Below are 15,482 nucleotides of genomic sequence, written 5' to 3' on the forward strand. Positions count from 1 at the left end.
GGTTGCATACACATATTTTAATGTTAAAAGGGTTTGAATACGATCATAACTTCGAACACTTTGAACTATGTTTATAACAAGGTTCAGTTACGTAAAACAGTGAATATAATTTATTTCATTTTATGTAACTCAATGTTGTGAATTCATTAAACAAATTTAACTTTTAAATTTTCTTTATTTACATTTAATAAGTATATGTTTTTATTTTTTTTATTTTAAGCATGCTTAATAAATATATATTTTTATTTTCTTTATTTTATATACAGGGTGTTACCTGTAACGTTACTCACGATTTTTCTCCCACTTGCAGCCACCTTACGAAAAAAAGTTTAGAATAAAATTTGCAGGGTATGAAGTGCACAATAAACATTAGTAAAGCAAATTTTGAAAACAGTTTGTTCTCTTGGCAAAGTCAAGGTCACCTTGGGTTTCTTAAATAGGAACATACATTTTTTTTTATTCATAGCTTTAAAGGATATCGAGACGAATTCGAAACATATATTACATTATATTTTTATTAACATATTACTCGATTTACAGAAGTGGAAAAATGTAAAGTACTTAGCTTTTGACTTTGGTAGGGTAACCATTATTTGGTTCCAAAGAGATCACTGAATGTAAACACGCGACTAGAATATAAGAAAAATACACTTTATTTAATTACATGTTCAAAATGTAACATATGCCGCCTTCCATCACATAATATTCCAGTCTTTTACTTCACATTTCCACTTCTGTAAATCGAGTAATATGTTAATAAAAATATAATGTAATATATGTTTCGAATTCGTCTCGATGTCCTCTAAAGCTATGAATAAAAAAAAATATATGTTCCTATCTAAGAAACCCAAGGTGACCTTGACTTTGCCAAGAGAACAAACTGTTTTCAAAATTTGCTTTACTAATATCTATTGTGCCCTTCATACCCTGCAAATTTTATTTTAAACTTTTTTTCGTAAGGTGGCTGCAAGTGGGAGAAAAATCGTGAGTAGCGTTACAGGTAACACCCTGTATACTAAACATATACATGTTTTTATTTCCTTATTTTAAATGTACTAAATAAATACATGTTCTTATTTTCAAATTTTAAATATACTTTACTAATATGTCTAATTAATGTCTCGTAACAAATATATGGATACATTGTTTAATTAATGAAAACATTGTTGCTAATTTCAAACATTTTTATACTTAATGGATAGCTTTATTGAAGTCTTACGTAAACAAATACGTTAACTAGTAAATGTGTATGTTTGTTGAAATCTATACTTTTGCTGTAACATGTAATGCATACTTGTATGCAACATCTGACATTTACTGATCATGATTTTTAAAAATCCCGAGGGCAAACTTATTGAACATGTATAGAAATGAAAAGATAGATTATAAAATATGAAATTTTAAGAAAATCACAATAGAAAGATATCCGACGATTTGGAACAACAAACAAAAATATACAGACTGAATTTATGATCTTTGACTAAATATAAAAATTATAACTTAGAGTAAATAACAAATTTCTGTACATATATTGATGGTATAAATACTGCAATGCCAGTTTTGTTAATTATAACCTTTGAATAAATATAAAAATTAATAAGTGGCTCTGATTTTGTAAATTATCACACTAAATCAGTTCCACCAATAAAATATTGAATTATTATTAATTAATGCATTAGGTGTATATTCTTGTTAACTAAGTCTTCACATTTGTTTCGTAAAAATATTGTGTACTTTCAATATTATGCAATGTTAAGTTGTGCAAATAGTTGTACATGTTTGACGAAAAAAATTCATAAAATATCGCATGTTCTGCTTTACATAACATGCTCGTTAATGACCAAAAGCAGGTTATCAATGCTATACTTAAAATTCTCTTTTGTTCAAATAATTATAGACAGTGTCTGAGATCGTTGGTAAATAGTCGTTACAGAGACTTACGTAACAGTTTCGTCAATTTTCGACGATTTCCAATGGCTCGAACACACGATGGTGAACTTGCGATTCGCAACGTTTCTCGCGTGTCACACACTGTTTCGTAGCGATGCATTACCGGCACTATTACGTTAACAATGCAACGATTATGTGTAATTGCAAGTATGTCGAGCAATTGCCCGATTATCGATACTATTATCGATTCCTTAACCAGTCACTCGAACTACGCCTCACGATTACAGTTTTGTTGTACCTTGCAGAAAATTGGGAACAACGGACCTAACATCGAAGCCTTTTTATAGTTTAATTTTGTTCAAATTAACTCTTCAACGATTAATGCGATACAGTTATATTAATATTTTAATATTACATTACTCAAATAATTATTTTACAGTTTATCCCTCTGTAATTATGTTAAAATAATTTGTTTTTCATTATATTTTTCTGTAATTTTTTTAAAGTAAATAATTTTTTATATATTCTCCTGTAATTATATTAAAGTAATTCTTTTTTAGTATACTCTTCAGTAATAATGTTATAGTAATTATTTCTTAGTATGTCCTCCCGTACTATCATTAAAGTAATTATCTTTCAATATATCCTTCTATAATTACGTTAAACAAATTTTCTTACAAATATTTTGAAAAATGTTTACAATTAATTTTCTGAGAAACGAAGTCAATCATGAAAAACTCTCCTTTTTATCTTGTTATTTTTGGTAGTACTATTTACCCAGTCACTTGTACACTCTATGCTGCTTACAAATTGAATACACCTTTTGAAAGTTTTTCTTTAATTTTTAAATTATAAAGCAGCTAAAATTTGAAGTATCTTGTATACGCGCGTTATCAATATATATTTTATAAAACTTCGCGTACTAAAAGAAATACTTAATTAGAATCTTCAGTAAATCTGCAGAGTGTAATATAAAATGGAGCCCCTTCCTCCATCTGTATTCAATCTCTGATTCAAAGTACCTTCTACCATATTGCAATCATCCAGTCATGGTGCTTTTTAGCCCATTTAACCTTTTGACTTTACTTTGAGCTCTTAATAACGGTTTGCGGACTGTAACTCGTCCTTTTAGTTCTACTGCTGATAAACGACGTTTTATTCTGTTTACGGACACTCGATTCCCTCTTCCTCTATCCAACTACAGACTTTTGCCGATATAATCCTTCAATTTAATTTTAACGTCATTCAGATTCACAAATCCTCTAAAGTTCTTGTCACTTTCGACCTCCCAGATTTTTCTTTTCATTTATTGACTTTTAGTCTATCATTTTGTATAAATTTTTTTTTTATTTAATTCGTTTAATTGATATATTTTGCTTTCGAAAAATAATAGTAGCTCTTCGAATCGCTACATTTAACTATAATTAATCTACATCTAAATATCTTTTTATTTATAATTATTAAAAATCATGGTTTTATAAAGTTCATATGGAAGTTGTAGAAATGTATTGTGTATAGCAATTGATGTTACCAAAAATACGCATCAGATATAAGAATATATATTATTAGAAAAGAAAGTTTGAAATAAAATTTATATTTTATTAAATATCTTCGACGTTTCAGTTTGACTTTCGTTTATTCAGTACAATCGTATATAAACAACCGTTCGCTTCAATCGCTCAACACAGAATGCCTCTTCGCCGCTACCTGCCTGGAAGGGTATTCTCTATCCCTCGTCGCGCTATGCCCGGTTATCTTGTTGTTAAATATTACTCTCTACTGCCTACCGTCCTTATTCTAAGAATACAGTATGTAAGTATTTTTAACGTGGACATAACTTACTTAAATCTCAAGAGACTTAAATAACTTATTTAAATCTATTATCTAAACAATTTGTGCTGATAAATTTTTATTACCGACGCAAATATGAAAAGTTATAAAGATAATCCTTATTTCGCGTACGCAGTCGAATAAAAAGTGGTCTTCACTATTTTTTTCGCGATTTTAACCAACAGCAATTTTTCTGAAACAACAAAAGTCAATTGTCAAACAAATTTTCCACATTTTTTAAAAAAACCTCAAATCGTTTGCTACGAGTTTAAAAAAGTTATATCTGAAAAAGCGGTTGAATACTTTTCTCACTAATTATGAAAACTGCATAAAATGTATACTTCAGAAAAGGACGACAAGAATTTCTGAATTCAAACATGTATTGTAATACTCGAAAAACTAATCGACACGTATCTTGTTATATCTGGCGGAAAACACTTTTACCGGATGAAACAGCCTGTTAAAGTTAGAGGTGTCAGGCGTGGATTTAATTATTCCATATGTAACATCAATTGAGCAAATTGAGTTTTTCATCCCTCCTAGTGCCACAGATTTCGCAATTGGTTTCGTTCAGGATTGCATTGTTATACATAAAACAGTTACATCCACGCTTGACACCTCTAACTTTGACGGGTTGTTTCATCCTCTAAAAGTGTTTTTCCGCAAATGTAAAAAAAGTATGTGATGTATAGATTTCAATTATAGCGATATCGTAAAACAAATAAACTTTTTAAATAATGCTATTATCAAGTATGTTAGTAAAATACGTAATCGTGGTACAAAGAACCGTCACCCTTTTAATTCACCCTTAAAAAGTTTTTTCTCGAAATAAATGTAAAATTTTACGATTAGCCTTCAACTGTACAATGTTATTTAATCAACAATGCAAATATTGCAAGAAATAATTGGAACAATTGTTTTATCCTTACAGCATCATTCTAGCATCTCTCGCACTGTTAGGGCAAAAATTATATTACACAACTGAAAAACGAAGATAAATCAGCGATACCTTCACTCGCTAAAACAAACACGAACACAGATTGAAAATGTTAGTAAAAATATTTATTTTATACGGAACGAATATTTTGTAATTACAGCTTGTTTTTTGTAGGTTATATTCAGCGAAAAAATTAAAAAATTCAATAATTCATATTGACACGATATACAAAAAAATGTGAAATATTTTTTGGAACGCAACTTCAGTAGTAGTTTAGCTACGATTTGGCCATGTTTCTTGGTTCGTGGAAGAAGTTGCATAGCATTTATTTCCCGCAAAATGAACAGTAATAATTCTCCCTAGTTAACGTTCTTTGACACTCAATAGATTTCACAAAATGAAAACGTTATCTCAAAAAATGTTTGAACTGTTCATTTTTTCATAATATTTATGTAGTCGAAACGTATGATTGTAAATCTGTGATTAACACAAAACGTAAATTTTTGGAGTTAACGTTCTGATTCTAAACCCTCGATGTACTTAGCAATAAACCATGCTGAGCTATTTGCGTTCATATTACTCAAAGTTTGAAGGAGTGTTAGCCATTTTGCAGTCAAAAACCGATATTGATCAAGACAATGGGGTTAGTATATTTATACAACGCACCGCCGGAAACGAAAAATCTTCAAAGAAAAAGCGAAAAAGGAAGTGGCGTTCGTAACCAACCGGACGTAAGCCGAAATACCGAATCCCATACGAATATCCACTTAAGTTTCGTCGATTATGCGCGTTCTGTGCGTATCGCAGCAGAGATATAGCAAAGTCTAAGTGGAAAACGTGTTTCCGTTGTTCCTTGAAGCGTACAGAACGTGCAAAACGTTCGGAAACAACGGGAACGCGATCCTCCTCGTAGCTGCGCCCGTTGCAAACGGAAATTTATAGCTCCATTTCTAGCCCCAACGGGCGGGAGAGCAATCGTTGTCGCTAGAAAGATATTCGAGAATCGAGGTGACGACGAGGGCTTTCGTGAAATATACGGGCCACCGGCATGGGGATTCAGGAAATACGCTCTTCACCTGTGCCACCTTTGAAGCAGATTTTGCGAAACTGCGAGACTAGCCGGGAAAATGGAGGACTCGTCGGAGATCGTTCTCATAGCCCGAGCTGCTGGGAATATACGTAGACGAGAAATCAATTTCTCGCGGGAAACGTGAGCGTGCCGAATAGATCCAGGAATTCGTTCACGATAACTGGAGAACGTATTTTGTAAAGCTTTTTTTCCGAACGCGTGAAATATTCGGACAAGCAAAACCTGGCGAAATGATGGATTTCCGGTTTATCTTACATAGCAAAAATTATTCAGGTACAATGATATGGAGACATTCGGAATTTGGCTTGATAATGCATCGAATAAAGAAATAAAGCGCATTGAGATTTTTGATGGATTTTTTGTGTATAATTCTGCTGATTGTTGTGTATTAACATTATTTATACAGTATCAACATTTCTATTAGGTTTACGATTTATTACGATTTCTTATTTTATATCGTAGAGATTATTCAGATACAGTGATATAAAGTAATACACTTGCCTTTGTTGTACAACAAATGCAGAAGGAAATGGTATTGAGATTTCTGATGGGGTTGTTTGTGCATAGTCCTGTTAAAATGGCGCTTCTTAGATTCCTTATTTTATATTTCAGAAATTATTATCCAGTTAACTGTGTTCAATATGTATACACATTGATGCAAAATTGCGACACAATTGACATTAACGAATTCGTATTTCACTAAATAAAAATTCTCCATCCACGTTTAGCTTTTAGATTTCCTGTAAAATTCAAGCTAAAAGCATTTGGACTGTATTCGATATATTCGTCGTCGCTTGATTGTTACCTCCTCAATTAAATACCTAAGATCACGTGAGAGATTTTTAAATTTAAATTGCGCAGATATATCTTAATTAAAATATTTATATAGAAATTGAAAATAATTGTATAAATTTATTTATATTTGACCCCTTATTTATGTGGTGCCGAATTATTGGATACCTAGTGTGTAGCGTTACCGATGCACGTTCGGCTGCGCGCGCCTGCGTGCACGCGTTGTCATGTAAACTGCGATCGGCAATTGTTTGTTTCTTCCCGCGAAAACCGTAGATTGCGTACCACGACGGTGTCGGAAAAAGACCGCGAGACATCGACTCCCGTTTTGTAATCCCGTGGATAGTTATTATCGCGTTTCAAATTATTATCTTTTATTAAATCTTTTCTTTTTGACACAACCGTGTTCAAATTTATTTTTATCCTACATTTATTTTTGCATTTTATTTTTAATTTAAAAGTAACTTCATCGAACAAACTAACTAGCGTTAGAAATATTGTATCATAACTTGTATTTTGGACTTATGATATACAATATTCGCATCAACGAAGTGTAATAAAGTACATTGGGACTTTTTACAGTGGTATCACAAATAGAGAAATAAGTAATATCTCCATTTGTTACGCAGTGCGATTTCTCGATTAGTCTGCATGATACAATCTCTATATTTGGATATAAGAGCCAGGACGAAGAACAGAAATCTCGTAGGACCACGTGCGTTTAACCGCTCCTTCTATACGTACATATCGGCATCCAAATATAGAAACGACGTCGTGCAGACTAAGAAATTACACGGTGTAATAAGCCACGTGGCTAGACTTCTTTCGAAGAATTCATTATTATTGAAGTTTTTCTACAAATTGCAAACCGGCATTTTCACATTCCCATGAAATTCTTGAGTCACTACTTTCGCAATTTTTAAATTCATGAATTGCAAATTTTCAAACTGCTAATTTTTAAATTTCTAAATTATTAAAATGCCAAATTTTCGAGACCGCAATTTTCACATTAACAAATTTTCAAATCTTCAATTTTGAAATTTCTAAATTCCAGAATTTCCAAATTTTCATATTCGTAACTTTCACATTTGCAAATTCCCAAATTGCCAAATTGTCTAACCCTAAATTTTTACATTTGCAAATTCCCAAATTTTCGAACCCATAATATTTATATTTGCAAATTTTTTAATTTTCGAATTGTCAATTTGATGAACTTTTAAATTTGAACATTTACGAAGAATAATTGACGAATAAATCTGTAACACTCACGAATATACATAAAAATAAAAATCCACACATACAAATATACATAAGTTACGTATGGTTTGATTTCGGCAAAAGAAAAAGATGCTTACAAAACGTCGTTCACGGAATATAAATTAAATGAGAAAACATAATATATACATGTTCTATGTTTACATTTCAAGGTATTTAACCCCTTGGCTACTGTGGGCGCCTATAGGCGCTTAGAAATTTTGTGTTTGTATTACTGAGAGCACCTATAGGCGCCCACTTTTATACCAACAGAGTTTTTTCCTAGCGATTAAAAAGTTTTTATAAAAAAGAGTTATGACGGCGTGTTATAACATTTGTCATTTGTATTATCCTTTGTACATAAAGGAAGGATAAAAAACTGTATAGAAAGGCTTTAGCTTTGCTTTTTATAAATAAGAATATCTGACTTTTTATTATAATAAATAAGACCATAATCACATTTCTCAGAAAAAATCACCGTAGCGAAAGGGTTAAAGGTATTTATATTTACAATACATGAATATATGATTATTTAGTACGCGTTATATCCTATTTAATCAGGACCTCTCTGTTCGCATTAACGATATTACCGACATGTCAGTAAATATCAATAACGTATCGATAAAATATCGGTAACCGGTACGCCTACTGCATGGCACTAGGGCTATTAATCAAACAGGGACGTAGAGGAAATCATCATAAAATCAAACGTCTTTATGCATAGCAACTGTTACATTAAATCAAACTTTACTTCCGTCATCTACTGAATTTATGAAATTTTTGACAAAAGCCAGAATTTCCAGGAAAACTCGATATCGGTAATTTAAGATTAATATAAATAACCGAATACCAGTTCGATTTCGTATAAAAATTTCTCTTTTACGCATTTCATTTGAATAGACGTGGGTTTTCGGGGTCGTTTTCGTGTCGCGGCAGGGAACACAATTCCCCGTTCGTATTTTAATATTCGTGAAGGAGGGAAACTAGGCGAGGTACATCGAAAACTGAAAAGAATTCCGTGCACGTTCGGCTTTATGAAAAGAAAATTTACAGTCACGCTCTCGGCGTGGCGACTGAGAAACGTTTCACTAATCGGAATTCGTGGCTCTCTATAAATCGCTGCCTCTCTTTGACGTCACTTCCTGCACGTTCTGCCGGCGACATACTAATGACGAGTCGCATACCTGTGCCCAAACCTACCTACATGGTTCTGTGACATTACGTTCGACAAGGTACCTATAATATTTTGATTTCTATTGAACCGATCGACTCCTCGCTAAGAATTGAATTAAACACGTACGTGTTACATTATTGCATATTAAATGACGCATGATGAAAAAATCAAAAATGATTTGATAATATAACGCAAAATAAATTTGGACGTTATAATAAGTTTTACGTATAAAAATAAATTTTTTTAATTTGCTGGAATTTAACTTGTTAATTTTATTTGTTTTAATGCAATTGGTGACAATACGTATAATGCGGAGCAATTTCATATATGGCAATAAAGCGCGGCGTAATTACATACCTCATAATGGAGTGTATGGCGACATACATATGTAGTGTGTGGCAATATACAGGGCGTTTCACAACTAGTGTAGGTCCCTGAAATGGGGTAGCTAGCGTGATTCTGAATAAGATTTCCCTTTGCAAAAATGGGGTTTGAGGCTCCGTTTTTGAATAAATAAGGAAAAACACGGACCAATCAAAGCGCGACGATTACGCGCGCTCAGCCACTAGGCTCGAAACTGTCGTTCTCGCGTCTGCGCATGCGTAATCCTCGCGCTCTGATTGGTCCATGTTTTTACTTAATAATTCAAAAATGAAGCTTCAAACCCTATTTTTGCAAAGAGAAATCTTATTCAGAATCACGTCATCTACCCGTCATTTCAGGGACCTACATTAATTGTGCGACACCCTGTATAGCATGACAATTACACCCATGGTAATTTTTCTGTAGCAACTTCATGCTAATACAGTGTTCTAATACAGTGTTCGATGGTATAAGCCGTGACAATTCCACAATTTGTAATTCTGCATGTCATAGTGTGGCAAATAGCAGTTCCACAAATAGCAATATTGCACGTGGTAATACAACGAATGATCATGTTGTGCGTGGCAATTCTACAAGTCATAATACTACACGCAATATAGCAAATGACAATTGCATGCGTAGTAATTTCGTGCATAGCAATTCCGGACAAGATAGTACAGCGTGTGACGACAGAGTGCATAGCAACTCCGCGAGTTGTACATCCACGCATTGCAATATAACGAATGGCAATTCCTTGTATTATATTCCTTGTATTAGACGCGTGATAATAAAATAAATGACGGTATATTATGAGCTGATTTCGCAAACTGTAATTTGACACGTGACAATGGAGCACGTTGCAATTCCATACATGGCAATTGCACGCGTGGTAATGCAACCTGTGGCGATATTACACGTGGCGGTTTAATGCATAATAATTCTACGTGCGGCAATATATCTGGCAGTTCTTCTCGGCATTGTATCAAATAACAATTCTTCGCGTAATAACGGATTAAGTGGTAATTCCACGCAAAACAATTCTGTATGTAACAACTCAACTATTTGCATGGCGGATAGAACATGTGATGGTGTAGTACATGCCAATTCCATAAGTTCTAACTTTACGAGGTGTACACGGTGATATATCGCGTGCCACGTGTTGCAACTTTACACGTGTCGAGGTTTTGAAGTTTTTACGTTTCAAAGGTTAAGAAGTTATAAAATTTTGAAATATGTTCTTATGTAAATTTGAAACTTGAAAATTTCATAATTTATAATTTTCGAGATTTCTAAATTTAGCAATTTGAAAATTTCCCTAGAAAAATTTCAATTTCGATTTTAAAAATTGTAAAAAACTTATTTTTACAGCTAGCATATTCTTGAATAAACGTATACTAAGTTCATGATTCGTATATATTGTACTGTATTTATATATCCATAATACAATATACAGTCCCCGACCATCGAATTAAGTTCACTACAAATATTCAGCATTTTTCACGTTTTCCACAAATTTAAAAGGCCTGTTCAAATTGTAATGATATAATTTATTAGCTACTAACATGATACACTATTACTGTGCATAACACTTGCTAATAATATTTCTTATTTCTTCCCTTTGCTTTTACCCTTCTTTTTTATATCTTTTTTATATCTTCATTATTTCCCCAAATATCTATAATTCTTGTTTTCGACATAGATTATGTAACGCTTGGAGAGGTGTAAACTAGTCTTTTAAGTATGCTCCATTCACCAAATTTGACCTCACGTGCTTTCGACACTCAAGCCTAACGTAAACGCTCGCACGGCCCTTAGTCACTCACACAATTTGATTATTATCACGATAGTAACAAATCGATTGCTATCTATATGTATATTGTTATGAATGTATTTAATGATAATTTGCATGACCTAAGACACTTTTCCATGTATGACATAATGCAGCCACAAAAGCGAAATTTTCATATGTGGTCCTATTTCGATGGGCAGGCGCTGTATTTTAATGTAATATATGTACTTGAATATTCTTTTATTCAGAAGGATATACAGAATCAAGTATAGTTACATCATTAAATTCATTTACGTATGAAAAGCATACTTTTATCTTGTTAACAAAGAATGATGTGGAGGTTTGTAATTAACGAAACTCTTTCACAAAAATACATATTAATTACCAGAATGCATAACAAAATTCTGAATTATGTTACGTCACAGGACGTCTCTTGCAGAATTGTTCATCACCCAAACAGTTTTATTATTCTTGATGAATTGCAAAGATATTTGTATCCACTCGATTCATTACATGTTATGCGTCATTTCAGCTGTATATGACGTTGAGGATTTTCTTTTTATAAGCGATATCGCGTAGAATAGTGTGGCAATTAATATTTAATATTGAAAGAAACCGAATTAAACGAATAAAAATATAGTTTGAATAAAATATTAAATAAAATTTATTGGGCAGTTACTCAAATTTATTTAATGCGTCAAATTTAATTTCTTCTTTTTACAAAATACTTGAATTATTTGATATATTTCAGAATTTAGACATTTAAATATTTAGATATTTACAAATTCAGAAATTTAGAAATTTAGAAATTTAGAAATTCAGAAATTTAGAAAATCAAAAATACAGAAATTTAGAAATTTAGAAATTTTCTAACTTACAAACATTAAAATGTTGCATGAAAGATTTTCCTACTTCTTCACTTTCAGATTTTTCTGCTCCCGTGTTTTTGGTTGTTGCAATATAATGAGAGTCTACTGTACTCATCAAGGTACGTTTGCGCAACCGTGCACTGCAAGTGTCCATTATAACCGCAGGTGGAAAAATACGCGCTGCAATACCTTATAATTTTCCTTTATATGCAGGATATTACGGATAAGGTTATATAACTCGGAAACTGCAAATTTTCTGCGGGATGGTAGATTGAAAGTTCTGTAACTATTCTTGAATATAAACGACTAGAAATCGAATATTTGGTAATAAATAATACTGCACATTTACTGATCGATTTATTGTTATGGACGTTTGACGACCGTTTATTTTTAAATTTCAATTAAAGTTGAAATATATATAATGAATAAGGAACGATACTAGGTGATACAATAATTCTTTATCTTGACAAAAGTCAACGTTTCTCCAAAAGTTTTTTAATAATCTTTGTAATTTAAAATAACGAAGATAAGATTTTGGCGAATGCCATAAATATAGTATTGAGATTAATGAATGTACAGATCAGATGTCTCACGCGATTTCAAACGTGTATTTAAAATTTAAGGTACCTACTTTGAGCATATAAATAGAACACAAATAACATGTAGAGGTTTTTATATCGTTCCAAATGATTAAAACTATCGAAATCGATACCAAAACCCGGTTCTTTGTCGATTTGATAACGAATCGACATCGATGATGACAGATTCCTGTCGTCAGATTGCCGCCAATATCTATACAGTAAATTTAGGGTGGTTCATGAAGCTTATCTTCAAAATTTCAAATCGGAAGATGCAAAATTGCGGTTTGGAGCGTGGTAGAAACCAGCGAATAATTGCAGATCAATCCATAGCAAGATTACAAGTACATCCAGCAAATATCGATAAAGCATCTGCGTAGACTTTTTCATAAAATTTCAAGCTTCAAATTAACAAGTGCTATCGACAGTTTTATTTTTCAATAGTACTTACGAACAATTCAAAATCAGCCAATATTGGAACCTCTTTGCAAAATTGCCACTCCATGCGATAATTAATCTCCACTTCATAATATTGCTCACCTGTCCAATATTAACAACGTTTTGTATTTATTTTTAATTTGAGTTCGGTGATGGTCGCTTAATTTACGTCACTGTGTAAGTGATGTTTGATATGTTGATTACATCATTACATACTACTTCTTATATTTTACTTTCACGTTTATTTTTAGTAATATGATAAATGTATTTTCAAGGTTTCAACATTTGTAATTACATTAGGAATGAGTTAATTAAATTGTAATCGGTAATTAAATACGTGCCAAATTGGAGATTAACAATTGATTTTAAATAAGAACGTTTTTCATTAATGATTAAGTTTCAATTAATTAAAATTCTTTAATTAAGGCATCTTAGACTAGGAAAAGGTTTAATTTTTAATGAAGTCGAGTCAATGATTAAAATTAATTTTCTTATTAAATTTAATTCTTGATTATATTTAACCTTAATTGGAATTTAATTTCCAATTAAAATCTATGTATATTGCAATGTTTTCGTCTGAGTATTAAAATTTAATTTTTTAATTAAATAACTTGCTACTTATTAGACTTTAATAAAATATTGAAATTCTATGTTATTTTATATACCCTATAAATGCGTAATGTAACAAAGCATAAATATAAATTTGTCCATATTATGTACCAATTTATTTAGGGTAAAAGTAAACTTATTTATACAATATACAAGTTATATAGCATGAAAATAAGTTTGTCCATGTAATGTGTGAGTTCATATACAGTAAAAAGTTTGTCTACATAATATACGAATAGTTCATATTAATGTCATTAATGTTATATCAATTTAAACATTAGAAACTAAAATTTCCTAAAAAGAGGATTAAAATAAAGTAACACTAAAAAAAATAAACATTTATTAATTTTATCTTGTACTTCCAATTATAGCGGCATGTACATATCATTGAAGTTAAATAATCTCATTATTAATTTTATAAAAAAATCTTTGATCATCCTCAGTTCGAAAACTGGTAATTTTCCACAAATGTCCTTAGCCACGATTACCATGGCAAGAGACCATAATGGAAACGTGTATATAAAGCCGTATTCAATCATTAAACCCAGAATTAATAGCGGCTCGATAACAGCTGGCGCTCAATTACGAGAAATCCTTCAAAGGGACATTGAGAGAACGAAAAAGAATAAAGAAGATCATGCAGGAAGCGAAGGGTTGGTGGTCGTAAATCTCACGGGTCTATAAATATCCCGTTAACGTGAGATTATTGCACGATCGTTGCGTTGATGGTTGTTTCCATCCCCGTTGTTTGCAAGTGCACCCCTTTAAACACGAACACCTTTCGTCGACCGAGTTCTCGTGCCACGAAAGAATAAATTATGAGAAACCAAGAGTTTACGAGCGTAACACCTTCTGCCATGTATGCTCGTTCAAAGTCGTGAAATTCATGTACACCATAATATATATTTAAGAAACATTCGTATAAACGGTGCTTCTATCTGATGTTTCTAAATTACTACCGTTCCCGCAGCTCGTTCTTTTGACAAACTGAACTTTTCACTTAACTGCTTGTAAAGAATGATTGATATCTGTTGCATGACTTGGTTGGCTATTATGCAACGTGTAAACGCTGTTTTAAACGGAAGATTGGTCAATAAACCGTGTACTAACTGTGTGGAGAAAAATTAGAGGAATTTGTGGAATATTTGTGTCATGTTTTAGTTAATCAAGATTTCAAATTTTCGAATAATATTATAACAGTCTTGAAAATATGATCGGCAAGTCAGAGTTAAACAAAAATAACTGATCGATTATTAAAGATTGTAATTAACGTAGAATCTTTATTCGTAGGTTTTTAAAACTAAATGTGGCAATTAAATGATTGATACTAAATTTAATTGATCCTTAACTGGTCAATGCTAGATACTAAATTTGGCAGTTAATTTGTTAATGATTGATATCAAATTTTGCAGATAACTGGTTAATAATTGATACTAAATTTGATAGTTAGCTGATTAATAATTGATGCTAAAATTGACAGTTAAATTGTTACTAATTAATACCACATTTGGACGTTAATTTGCTAATGATTGATATCAAATTTGGCAGATCACTGCTTAATAATTGATACTAAATTTGTCAGTTAGCTGGTTAATGATTGAAAGGCAATTAAGTGTTTAATGACGAGTACTAAATCAGGTATAAAATCAAAAATGAGATAAAATAAATACGCCAAAACCATTGTTTCACGTGTTATTTTTATATAATTGACAAACGAAACTAAATGAATTTACAGTGTGCATCACATGTTTTATTCAGAATGATCTACTGAATGCGTGGGCGAAATTTGTTGAATACCTGACTGAGCTGTATTTCGCGTAAATAAACATCTGTAGTCCAGCAGTGTTACAGTTTGAATGTAATCGTTTT

General features: G+C 31.8%; 1 protein-coding gene across 21 annotated transcripts in view; it reads left to right on the forward strand.

The window, feature by feature from the left end:
- LOC100883744 (CUGBP Elav-like family member 1-A) overlaps positions 1-15,482 on the forward strand; it is a 1,238,863-nt gene that overhangs the window by 1,162,273 nt on the left and 61,108 nt on the right. The window lies entirely within an intron of this gene.

The sequence above is a fragment of the Megachile rotundata genome, chromosome 5 (genome assembly GCF_050947335.1).
Source record: "Megachile rotundata isolate GNS110a chromosome 5, iyMegRotu1, whole genome shotgun sequence".
Taxonomy (NCBI): domain Eukaryota; kingdom Metazoa; phylum Arthropoda; class Insecta; order Hymenoptera; family Megachilidae; genus Megachile; species Megachile rotundata.